The following is a 10,190-nucleotide window of genomic DNA, read 5'->3' as shown; positions in this document are numbered from 1 at the left end:
TTATCGCTATCGTAACCGGCAACGGGGCAGTAGGGGAGCCGTTGATAAGGCGGTGGTTGCCGACTCACGTCAGGCTGTTGGCGAGCGCCGTGTCCGAAGGGCTGAAACGATACGTTCATGTGGAAGGGAACACGTTTCGGGAGGTTTTAGAGCAATCAGTAAACTCTCCCATCCGCGCTTGCAACATGCGAAGGCACTCGCAGTTGCAGGGAGTGAAAGAACATGGTTCAGGTGATGCTCGGTGCTGACGCTGTCGCTCGGAATGAGTTTGGGTTTATGAGGGTTTAACGTATGAGGGTTTAACGAAACCCGGCCGCAGCGGCCGCTTTTCGATGGAGGTCAAACGCAAAAGGCGCCCGTGTGGTGTGGTCCACAGATACCACCCAGGTGGTCGAAATGATTCCGAAGCCGTCCAATACGGCACCTCTTTCTTCTTTCACGCCCACTTTCCTCATTTCCCCCAAGGCGTATTTGAAGTGTCCACCGAGAAGTGAGACAGTTACTGCGCCTTTCATTCTCTCAAAACCGTTTTTTTCCTTAGACGTTAAATCCCGCCTACCGTTACGCTTATGGTGACCAGACTGCGTCCTCAGACCTAGGCGCACAATATTCAGGAATTCCGACAATCTCCCCGCCTTCTTGTTTCAAACCTTTCCTCCCCCTCACTGACAAAGCTGCTATTCATTGGTTCCGAAGGTTGCTGTTTAGGAAAGATACGGTCTCTGCGTCGGTATGCGCACGAGGCGACCTTTGCGCCCCCAGCGGAGGCCCCGGCGCGCGCGCGCGCTGGAATCTCAAAATTATCAGGCGGCAAGTCTGAGCCTCTGGACAGGTTTTGTTTGCCGAATATCTGGACGGCGGATGCGCGTGCGAGCATGTCCAGGGATCGAAAACACGCACCCTTCAGATCTGTTTATGAGAGGGGGCAAGGCGCCTCGGGGGCCGAAGTTTCCTTCTGACCTAATAACGATGCGGGCCGGCCGTCTAATCAACGCCCTTGTTTAGTTTGCTAGTCCGCCTCCTTTCGCTGCGTTATCTTGCTTACGTATGAACATACTAGCCAGATGTTGAGAGGTAACTCCAATGAGAAGGGAGCAGTCAGCTTTCACAAAACAACCAATTATGTTACTTCTCCACTGGAGTTGAAAGCTTCTCATAACGCCTCCGCAGGAAAACTGTATAACAAAGGAAAAAAGTGCGTATCGCCGCTACTTGTGCAGTAATCATTGGTTGCATGCAAATAATGTGTGTCATTTCATACCGGTACAGACATCAGCGCGCAGCGCGTGGAAAAATGCTGCACGTGCGTTTAGGGGTATAGGTGAATAGCGGGTCGCCGTGTGCAAAGGCGCAGGACAGTAACGCCCCCTCGGTTTATTCTTCTGAGCCTGCGCACTGCCCCCCCCCCCCCCCCCCATTCTCCTAAACGACATGGTTTCCCCACTCTAAAACTGTCTAATGGGACGATCTCAGGGCGGTACTTTGACGACGACGCGAACGTTATGGAGGTAACGCACCTGATGTCCTAAAGCCACGCTTTTAGAATGCCGAGAACGCCACCGCCGGCGCTGAGGGCTGTAAGGTCGCGTCGTGCGCATACCTCTTCCGGTTTAAGCTCACGACATCGTGCACAGATACCGAGTCTTTACGAAATAAATTAAGGTCTAGGGGGCGAAGGCCAGCATGCAGATTTGTCACCTGCACCGCTAATAAGCTGGAAGGAGGTTATAACGTTGGTTTAAGGAGAGGAGGAGGGGGATTGTCTTACGCTTGCTGGCGGATTTTCTGACCAGGTATGTAAGCCGCTGCAGGGTTGTTTGTTTCATCCGCAATGTTTCATTTCAGTTTTCAAAGCAGTCTCATTTCTCCTGTTGTCTCTTGGGACATGACACCTATGGATGCAGCGGCTCCTCGTTCATCTATTTACGAGGATCAGAGAAGCGGCAGTCCTTAAGTCGATGAACCGTTCTGACGTGAACAGTGCAAAACCATACTGACGAAGCGGCTGTTTACGAATTGACGCTGAAATTGATGGCTGAGGTCATTAGTTTGGTTTATGGTATGGTTTATGAGAGTTTTGACGTCCCAAAGCGACTCGGGCTATGAGAGACGCCGTAGGCAAGGGCTCCGGAAATTTCGACCACTTAGGGTTCTTTAAGGTGCACTGACATCGCACAGTACACGGGCCTCTAGAATTTCGCCTACATCAAAATACGACCGCCGCGGCCAAGATCGAACCCGCGTCTTTCGTGTCAGTAGCCGAGCGCCATAACCGCTGAGCCACCGTTGCGACTTGCTCAGGTCATTAGGGGCGCCATCGAACACACGCTTCGTATTATGAGAAAAAAGAAAAAGGTAGTAATTTCGAACACTACGTCGATTCGCGAAATTTTTCATTACAAAGTTGTAAATGCACATATCCGCTTTCAGAGTTTGAACTCTTCCAAACGAAGCAGCAGAAAGAGCACTTCCACCGATCTGAAGAGTGCTTAGACCCCTGATTGTGTTCTCTTTAGCTGATATTAGCCCCAGCGTGCTGTCGGACAACAACGTGTCAGCCTGCGCACCTGCATGCTTGCGGTATTATGTGCCAAGGGCTGTTAGGAAGGAAGCAGCCTAGTTCGACGCCACGCCATTAAAACGCTTCAGTACCGGGCAGGTGCTCGATGCGCCCCAGGGTCACCGACAGGTCGGCACCTGCAGTGTTTGGCGGGCATCCTGCGGTCGTCAGGCTTACGGCAGTGCACGTATACGGCGTCTGCCACCGGCAGCGCTCATCCTCTGTCGAAGCGGGAAAAACAAGGATATTCGTTCACATTTAAAAGGCATTTTCTTGACCTGTATACGAGGGCTGCCACAGTTGTGGCTATGGCGAGCTGCGAGAACTCGAGAGCTCAGAAACAACTACGCTCACATTTAAAGGAGGGAATAGCGGTGCACCAGTGATGGGGGTATAAAGAAAGCAAATATAAAAATCCCCCGAGCAGACCACACCCAGTAACCGATTATAATTAATCGATATTCTGCCAAGCAGTCCGACGTTGATGTGGCGCGAGCGCGCCTTGACTTCGTAGAGTGGAGAGCTGGGCGAATTAGCACATATTTCGAACAAATAAAACCATCGAAAGGCAGACACAGAGAGGCACGCAGGACGACGCTGGACTATTGACTGGAATTTATTTCAGTGGAGATCACACACATACACCTTTCAGCAATGAAACCAAATATGCGCACATCACAACAAGAAAAAAAAAAGTGGAAAATAACAGAGGAAAAGATGCCTGTCACACCATGCTTTCCATTGTTATCTATGGGTGCTCTAAAGGTTCTTAAGCTCTTTAGATCACTCATATAATAGTCTAGAAGGCATGGTGTGACAGGCACGACGAGAATCTTTTCGTCTGTTTTTGTTTTAATTTTTTCATGTTGTCATGTGCACATATTTGGTTTCATCGCTGAAAGGTATATACTGGTATGTGTGATCTTCATTGAAATAAATTCAGTCAATATTCCAGTCGTCCTGTACAAAATGAAAATGAAAATTGAATTTTTAGGAAAGAAAATGGTGCACAAGCGACAAAAAAAAAAACCAGCTACTGCGGCCAAGAGTGTGTCCCCATCGGCATCTTTTGTCGATGTTGTGAGTACGTTGCGCAAAATAAGGAGCTCAAAAATCAATGTATGTCTGACCTTCTTCATGTTTTGTTTGGGGCCCTGCGTTCACATGCTCCAGCGATGGCGCCTGGTAACCTGAAAAACTTCCTACAGCTGGTGCTTTCTTTTGAGTCCCTAATTACCACCTTCGCAGCGAACTTACTTGCGATCTAATATGTTTGATGTTAAACCTCGTGGATCTCATATGCACCGAAAAGTGCCGTTTATATTGCAGTGGAACTGCGCTGGGATTTTAAGTAGGTTAGCTGAACTAAAACTATTCTTGAAAGAGCCTTGTGTTCCAGTATAGGCCCTGTCAGAAGCTGGCCTGCCAAGCGGGAGATATTTGACTTGATATGTCGCCCATAAAAACTGCAGCATAAAGTCATTGCCTGCAGGAAATGCCGCGCTTTACATAAGAAGGGAAATTCCACATCTTTCTCTAAGCGTTGCCGATCTTTGCACGGATGACATTGAGGTAGTGGCTGTGAGAATGCAGCTCGGCTCTCGAACCCTTTCTATTGCATCCTTGTACGTGTCCCCGTAGAAGAAGGTAGCATTGGAGATTCTACAGCAGCTCTGCGACCGCTGCCCAGCTCCTCGAATCATCTGCGGTGATTTCAACGCCCATCATGCCGTCTGGGGTGACAGGAACACGGATTCCCGTGGCCGCAAACTCGTAGACGTTATTGACAGTTTGGACCTGTGTGTTGCCAATGACGGAAGCCCCACTTTCTTCCGGCCTCCAGCCTCTGCGAGAGCTATAGACCTGACACTGCATTCACCTGACGTCCGCGTGAGGTGGTCAACAGCGCCTGACCGCATGGGAAGTGATCACTATCCGATTTTTGTGTTTGCTGTCTACTTTCGCATGCATGGCCCTAAAATTAGCAATGTGGTCACCTGGGACAAGTACAGAGAGCACCTAGAACGTGTTTCTGGTGATGTTGTTGACAAAATGATTTCTAGTAAGCTAGCAGCAACTATGGCGGTCAAGTTACCTGGTCATTTTCCGACCCAGGATTTAAAACTCAGGAACCTTTGCGCAGCGAGAAGGGCGCAGCAACAACTCGTGCGGAAGAAGGACGACAGGCAACTGAAGACGACCTTCAATAGGCTGATTCTGCTATTAGACGGCACACGAACAAGCTCTACAGGTCGCAATAAGCCTCATTCTGCGCTAGTTCGACTGTGTTCTCACCGATGACGAGAATATGGCGAGTTATGTGCAGCCTTGCTGGAGAATCTCGCCCTTCGAAGCTTTTTGAAGCTGTTGCAATATGCAAGGAAAAACCTATTGCGTGCTTGGCAGAGGAATTTGCAGACGCACTCGTACGTGTTAATTATGGAATAGATATATATATACAGCACCTGCTTCCTCCAGGACTATCATGGACGTCCCGTTCACGCTTCGCGAGCTTCAGACTGCGCTCAGTGGCCTGCGGCGCCGGTGTGCACCAGGTCCCGACGACATCACCAATCAAATGCTGAATAATCTGCCCTTGCAACTCAGGAAGGAGCTCCTCAAGTTCATCAATCGAGTTTGGGAGACTGGCGATGTTCCTCCGTCATGGAAGATGGCACATGTAGTTCCAGTTCTGAAGCCTGGCAAAGACATGACAGACCTTGCCTCGTATTGCCCAGTGTCATTGACATCCTGTGTAGCTAAGTTGATGGAGAAGCTGGTAAATGAACGCTTATCGTGGTGGCTTGAGGACAGCAAGGCACTGCCAACATGTATGAAAGGATTCCGCCGAGGTCTTAGTGCCCAAGATAGCCTCTTAGACTTGGTGAGTCACATTGAACACCAGAGAGCTTTCGGCCTTTCCACCTTGGCCATTTTTCTTAACGTTCCGAAAGCTTACGACAACGTGCTTCAGAGCTCAATTCTAAACAGTGTTCAAGGCATGGGCATACAGGGCCATATGTTAAGATTCATTTACAAGTTTATAAGCGATCACGCGGTTCGTGTACGGTTAGAGAGTACGTTAAGCACCGAAAGGGTTCTATCACGAGGTGGGCCTCACGGAAGTGTTCTTTCCCCCACGCTCTTTAACGCCGTAATGACTGGCCTTCCCGATTCGTTGAAAAATGTTGCTGGCAAGTGCGTATGTCAATATATGCTGACGACATCTGTATTTGGATTACTGGCTACCAACACAAGCGATTAGCCCTGATAGCTCGACAGGCTTTACTTTCGGCACAAACTTACCTTCAGGGTGTGGGATTGCCTCTGTCAGAGGAAAAATCCGGCTTTATTCTGTTTCCAGGTGTAGGAAGACGTGAAGCGCGGTTGAAGGTAGACTTCGGTCACTCCTGCATCCGTCAATTCAACCACACGCGTTTCCTGGGCGTCATTATTGACTCCCGCCTACAGTGGCGAAAAGCTGTAGACGTGATTGTTTCATCTATATCTTCTCGTCTCAATGTGATCCGTAGAATTGCACGTGAGCAATGGGGAAACCATCCTTCTTCAATGGTCAAACTTCATGAAGCGCTGGTGGTCAGCCGGATAATGTATCAAAATTACCTTTAATTTCCCCCTCGGCATCACAACTTGAACGTCTCGAAGTTGTCCACAGAAAGGGCCTAAGAAGAGCCATTGGAGTTCCTCGGGCGGCTGCGAATAAGGCAGTACTTCACGAGTCTCTATCGAAACCTCTTAGCCTTATCGCTTCTCAGAGACTACTAATGAATCTTGGCCGCCTAGGAGAGACGGTAGCTTGGCGATCCATTCTCCAGCGGCTCTGCAAGATATATGAGTCGAAGGCTTACTTGGCACTCACTACTCTTAGTTATTTAGGCCTTAATGTCCGAAGGCAAAGGAAACGGTTGAAACCCCCCTGGTCTTTTCCGACCCTCGACTTTAAGGTCACAATTCCCCATGTGAGCGCAAAGCGCAGCTCTCTTTTGGCAGCAACGCGTTCTCTTGTACTTGAACACTTGGAAACAGAGTATGCCCGCCATCTTCAAATTTTCACGGATGGTTCTGTGGACAAGGTCAAACAAGCTAGCGCAACGGCTTTTTATATTCCTTCTTTGGACTGTAAGTGGTCCGTACGCTTTACTGCTGTCGTATCCTCCACAATGGCTGAAAGTGTTTCTTTTGAGGCGGCTTTACGGAAGTTAGGGTCTTGTCCGGCTCAACCTGTTGTCATCCTAACTGATTCAAAATCTGCCCTTCAGAGGTTAGAGCGCGGATTCCCTACTGACGCCTTGTCTATAAGCTCTCTGCACTTGGTGCAGAATCTGCGCAGCAGAGGCTTTACTCTATATTTCCAATGGGTGCCCTCTCGCATAGGAGTCAACGGTAATGAGGTGGCAGACAATCTCGCCCATAAAGCTCTCTCAAGGATTCCATCAGAAAAAGTACCTCAAGATGGAAAATGTCTCTACAGGAAAACGGTGCTCGGTCATTTCAGTACCCTCTGGAGTGCGCCCCACTAGCCATGTGTGACCGAGGGACTGCGAAGATCTCAGGCCTACTACATCGAATTCGCACGGCCTCTGCTCGCACTCCTGCCTGGATGCATAAGACGGGCATAGCATCGTCTCCGCTTTGTTCTTTATGTGGTGTGTGCGGGGATATCGAACATTATATGTACTGGCCAGAGTACAACGCGGAAAAGTGTGTGATGTTCGCTTCCTTCAAGAAGACAGGAACCCGTTACAGTACAGTTCAGGACATTGTCTACCCGAGTGGAAACCAGACATGCAGAAGGGAGGCTGCACGCCTTCTTTTAACATTTCTGCAGGACACGGATCTTGTTTCTAAATAGTGAGAGCAGGAACAGACTATGACCTACTGTGATTGAATGTGTGCGTAGATGGTGTCTTCCGGAGTGGGCTACGTTATACTGTGAGTGAATGTGTGTATGGATTGTGGCACTACAATAGCCTATGTTCTACTGTGACTGAATATGTGCATAGATGGTGATTTCTGGAGTGCACTGGAATGTGGGCTGTGTGGATTGATTGTGTGCATAGATGGTGACTGCGGGAGAGAATGTGTGCTATTATAAGAGACTGTGCGCATAGCGGGGTAGATGCGACAGGCTTTAGGGCATTGTTAATATAGAAGGGATGCTACGGTGGAGCAATTGCCGGTAGATAAAGCAAGGCTAACCCCACCTGTAGCATTCAGTACCTAAACTCAACTCAACTCAACTCACGTGACCGGCGCCCGGGAGTGCACAAACAAGTTCAAGGTGCCCTGTGTTGTCAAGCGCAGACAATGGAATCGTAAGATGGAGGACTTGCGCAGCCAGCAGCTGCACCGTCTCCCAAACCGAGAAGCCGACCCTTACAAAAATGATCCATAGCCAGTGTATAGATTTCTTGTAGACTCTATTGCCTTCCTATAGATATTTCTTCTTGTCTATTCATAGTCTATAGACTGTCTATAGACAAAAGTCTACTAAAAGTGTATGACAATAGATCTATCGATTGTCTATCGACTGTCTCTGGGATTTGTATTACCTATAGACTGTTCTATAGGAGTTGTCTATAGAGAGTCTACAGACTTTACAGACAGAAGTCAATGGACAGTCTATAGACTGTCTAAAGAAATTTTTTTAAGGGGACTTCCCGCCACTGCGCAAACGTCGGTCGAGTGCACAAGAGGACGGTCGCAAACACGCGGCAGTAGCAGGCAACGTTCTAATAGTGAGCGAAGTTTGAGTCGTAAGCGACAACCGTCACAAACTAGAGAACGTATTGTCTGGGCAGATGCCCTCAAGGAACACAAGATGCCAGAGCGACAACCCTCCGCGGAGAACGCTGCCGTCAAGGCGCTTCGTGCGGAGAACAGGCAACTCAAGCAGAAGGTCGCTGCTCTCGAACACGCAAACAAGAGAATCAATGCGAAGCTGGACCAACTCCTCGCACTCCAGCAACAACCGCAACCAGCGCCGACACAACCGCAACTCCGAGACCAGCCGCCGGCGGAACCCGTTACCCAGGGATCCGTGCCCGAACAAGATCCCAGGGCTCACCAAAGTGATACGGAACCGACGCCCAAGCGACGAGCACTTGAGGCTACCAAGGACCGAAAGATCTTAGCGCGACTTGACAACTTGGAAGACCGCTCTGAAGCCTTCAGCAAGGTCACCAACGAACGCCTTACAAAACTCGAACAGACGTGCCAGAACATGCAGACTATTATGATGCAGATGCAAGCACAACTGCAGATGCTTATGACGCGCCCTGGACTAAGTGGAGATCCCCAGAAAATGCAGCCAATCATCCAGCAATCCGTGCCCGGACCATTTCCACAATGACTGCCCCAGTAAAAGATCTGGTATGGCATTGGAATTGCAATGGTTACGCAAAGAAAAAAGCACTACTACAACAGCACCTCAAGCACCTCACCCGCAAGCCTGATGTCATTATGGTACAGGAAACCCAAAGCGAAGTCACGCCGAAGTTCTCTGGCTACCGCGCACACGCAAGTCCACCCAGCACGCGCGCCGCGTCCACGGGAGCTGGGCGAGGAGTCTGTATCTTCGTACGCAAAGGTTTGGTTTATACGGGTTTAACGTCCCAAAGCGACTCAGGCTATGAGGGACGCCGTAGTGAAGGGCTCCGGAAATTTTGACTACCTGGGGTTCTTTAACGTGCGCTGACATCGCACAGTACACGGGCCTCTAGAATTTCGCCTCCATCGAAATTGACCGCCGCGGCCGGGATCGAACCCGTGTCTTTCGGGCCAGAAGCCGAACGCCATAACCACTGAGCCACCGCAGCGGCTGATTGTTGGAAAAGTAATTGAAATGTAGAGTGGAGACTACGACACCCAACTTCAGGCCGTTCAGCAGGTCGCGGAGGCCCTCGATATACAACGACCGGAGAACTCTGCGGGGGAGGGCGCAAGCCTTACGCTACCCACGGATAGTACCCGGATGCAGTCTTAAAGGCGCTGACGTGACGACGTCCAGGCCGCGTCGCGGTAACTCGGCACCCATGTTAGGGTACCTATACCGACTGCAGGCTCTCAGTAAAGTTTATTCTCTCTCTCTCTGGGCAATGTCAACCCCAAGTAAACTTGGGAGTCGATTGAAATGGTTAAAGGGCTCGTACTTATTTGTTGCTATTAAACTAACCTTACAGGAGGACCAATGAACTACTACCCACAAATGCACAAGACCTACTCCTGCAGGATCTTTGCACAAAGGAAGGCAGAGTTATAAGGAGAAAACATAGTTTTGCATTTTCCTTTTGCCGAGTACTCAGCAGTCGGGTTTCCAGATGCAGCAAACGCGTACGCCCCCCCCCCCCCCTCCCCCAATAAAAAATATTAAATAGATAAAATGTTTTTCACGTGCATTGCCGCGTAAAACAACTCAACACGGATATCCGCTATTATTTCCAACGACGTGTCTCCCGATGTATGTACATGGCGCCCTGTGTCGACATATCGTTTGTGTTATTTCGTTTGCCCTTGTATTCTTTGCGCAAGTCCGCACCTTTGTCGAAACGAGCCAGCTCGCCCGAACGAAAGTACTCCTCACGAGTCGGCACATGCATGTCTGGCTCTG

At 49.6% G+C, this 10,190-nt stretch overlaps 1 protein-coding gene across 2 annotated transcripts in view; it reads left to right on the top strand.

Annotated features, from left to right (window-relative positions):
- Positions 1-10,190, top strand: part of LOC144098590 (medium-chain acyl-CoA ligase ACSF2, mitochondrial-like) — a 34,779-nt gene that overhangs the window by 457 nt on the left and 24,132 nt on the right. The window lies entirely within an intron of this gene.

This window comes from Amblyomma americanum, chromosome 7 (genome assembly GCF_052857255.1).
Source record: "Amblyomma americanum isolate KBUSLIRL-KWMA chromosome 7, ASM5285725v1, whole genome shotgun sequence".
NCBI classification, from domain to species: Eukaryota; Metazoa; Arthropoda; class Arachnida; order Ixodida; family Ixodidae; genus Amblyomma; species Amblyomma americanum.
Note: the sequence above shows the minus strand (reverse complement) of the source record. Positions and strands in the feature narration are given on the sequence as shown.